Source organism: Lathyrus oleraceus, chromosome 3, assembly GCF_024323335.1.
Source record: "Lathyrus oleraceus cultivar Zhongwan6 chromosome 3, CAAS_Psat_ZW6_1.0, whole genome shotgun sequence".
Taxonomy (NCBI): Eukaryota; Viridiplantae; Streptophyta; class Magnoliopsida; order Fabales; family Fabaceae; genus Lathyrus; species Lathyrus oleraceus.
The window spans coordinates 209,391,471-209,394,076 of NC_066581.1; the positions used below are offsets into that span (position 1 = coordinate 209,391,471).

General features: G+C 38.6%; 1 non-coding gene across 1 annotated transcript; it reads left to right on the plus strand.

Annotated features, from left to right (window-relative positions):
- The first annotated feature begins 981 nt into the window (after positions 1-981).
- On the plus strand, positions 982-1,088 carry LOC127134004 (small nucleolar RNA R71). Its single transcript, XR_007807788.1, has one exon. It is a non-coding gene; the product is annotated as a small nucleolar RNA R71 (small nucleolar RNA).
- Positions 1,089-2,606: the final 1,518 nt, after the last annotated feature.

Consider the following 2,606-nt stretch of genomic DNA (forward strand, 5'->3'; position numbering starts at 1 on the left):
GGTGGTACATCAGTTTTGTCTTTAGGTTCTTCTCCTTTTTCTTGACCTTCCTATTTTCCAGATTCCTCTGGTTCCTTCACTTCTTCAGTGGGTTCGGTATATTCCTTAGAAGTTTTGGGTTCACTCAATCTTGGGTTAAATGGCTCATCATAAGCAGTCCCACTTTGTAGGGTAATGGCATTGGCTTGTCCTCTCGGATTCTGTTGAGGTTGTCCAGGGAACTGTCCTCCAGGTGTAGTCTGGGGGGCTTGGTTTAAGGCTACCTGAGAGATCTGGGTTTCAAGCATCTTATTGTGAGTAACTATTTGGTTAACCTTGGTTCCTAACTGGGTAATCATTTCGTTAACGTGAATGTTCTGGTTCATGAACTCTTTGTTTTGTTGGGTTTGAGCAGTGATAAAATTTTCCACAATTTTCTCAAGGCTCGGATTTGGTGGCACAAGTTGCATAGGTTGATTTGGTCTTGGGGCCTGGTAACCTGGTTATCTCGGAGGTGCAGTATTTTGGATAGGGTTATTGTTCTTATAGGAGAAGTTCGGGTGATTCCTCCATCCAGGGTTGTAGGTATTCGAATATGGGTTCCCTTGGGCGTAGTTCACTTGCTCAGAGTTGGTTTCGTTTAAGAGACTGCATTCTGCAGATTGGTGTCCTTTGGTTCCATATATTTCACAATCCGACGAAAATACAGTTGCAGTATTCGGGTTTATACACATATGCTCAACCTTGAGGGCTAACGCGTCCATTTTAGCTTGCATCATGTCTACAGAGCTTAACTCATGTACTCCTCCTTGGGCTTCCTTCTTCTCAACTGTCGCTCGTTCAACTCCCCATGATTGATGGTTTTGAGCCATATCTTCGACGAGGGCACTAGCTTCAGGATAAGGTTTGTTCATCAGTGCGCCACCTGCGGCAGCGTCGATGGTCATCTTAGTTTTATAGTGAAGTCCATTATATAAGGTATGAATGATTAACCAATTTTCTAAACCATGATATGGGCATGCTCTTAACAGCTCTTTATATCTCTCCCATGCTTCGAACAACGATTCTCCTTGGTTCTAGGTAAATTTGGTTATTTGGTTTCGAAGAACGACGGTCTTACTTGGGGGAAAGTATCTAGCAAGGAATACTTTTCTAAGATTTTCCCAAGTTGTTATGGAATTGGGTGGAAGGGAATCTAACCATGATAAGGCTTTATCTCTGAGGGAGAAAGGGAATAATCTTAAACGAATTGCCTCAGGAGAAGCTCAATTGGTTTTAAAAGTGTCTGCTAATTGGAGAAAGATTTTTAAATGTTGGTTTGGGTTCTCAGTAGCAATACCTGCGAATTGTCTCTGTTGCACTAGTTGTAACAGGGAGGGTTTAAGTTTGAAATTATTAGCTGGGATGGTTGGGTTTACTATAGTAGAACTAGGTTTTTTGTTGGATGGTTGGGCGAAATCCTTAAGAGGTCTTTGATTTTGATCTTCGGCCATAGCTCTCCTAATTCTATGGAAAAATAAACGTGCGCGAGCGTAACGTTCAGGTTCCGCCAGAGGATCTACTAAGCTTCCGGTGCTACGAGTCCTTCGCATTACCGACAGGTAACAACCTAAGTATAAATGATATAACAACAGGGTACGAAATTTGACAAAATTGGTCCCTGGCAACGGCTCCAAAAACTTGATGCGTGTTTTTCGCAAGTATACGAACGCATCAGAGTAATATAAAAGATTGTCGAATCCACATAGACCAAATGTCAATCTATCGTTATCTATTGTTACGGTGTTTATCTAAGGTAATCGAAACAGGGTTTTTAAGAGTGCACAATGAAAAATAAAGTATTAAATTAAATTTAATTAATAAAGACAGTTTCGAATATGATTCACATAATCAATTAATAATCCAAGTACTTGCTAATAGAATTACTTATGGGCAGTGTTTCCTACTTTGAAAAGAACCAATTTAACGGAAACTGTCACTTTCGTGTATTCAGAACCGAGTTGTACTCCCTAATCAAACCCTCTTATTGTCACTTATAAAAAGGCGCGCATTGCGTTAGGGTAGTAAACCTATTTTTAAGAAATATAGTGTCTTGACAAAGTTGAAAATTATTTTGACCTGAATTTCTTCACCAAAAGAGGTTCTCACGAACCAGACTCTAAACTTGTAAACGCGTCCGAAAATAGTTTTAAAATCACTTTTCTTTTTAATTTAAAAACTCCTAATGAACTAAATAAAGCGCTTTCGCTGTATTTGAAATAGTTAAAAACAACTAAGTTTAAACAGACGTCAGACGACTTTCGATCTTACCTAACGGAAATTAAGTGCGGGAAAATTTAAGTTGAAAGTCAAAATAGCCCTTAAGTATTTCTACGAACAATTGTACGGATTATCGGTTCAATTACGATCCTTACATTCTAACCTTTATAGGTTTAGCCAGACATGGTAAAGTAAAAATGCATTTTAATTTTTATCATAAAAACAGATAAATAAAAGACTTTTTTTAAAAAAAGGTAATAAGTGCGAGTGCAGGAAAGTAAATAAAAGTAGTGCGGGTGCAGGAAAGTAAATAAAAGTAGTGCGGTGCAAGAAATAAAGGAAAGTAATGCAGTGCGAGAAATAAACAA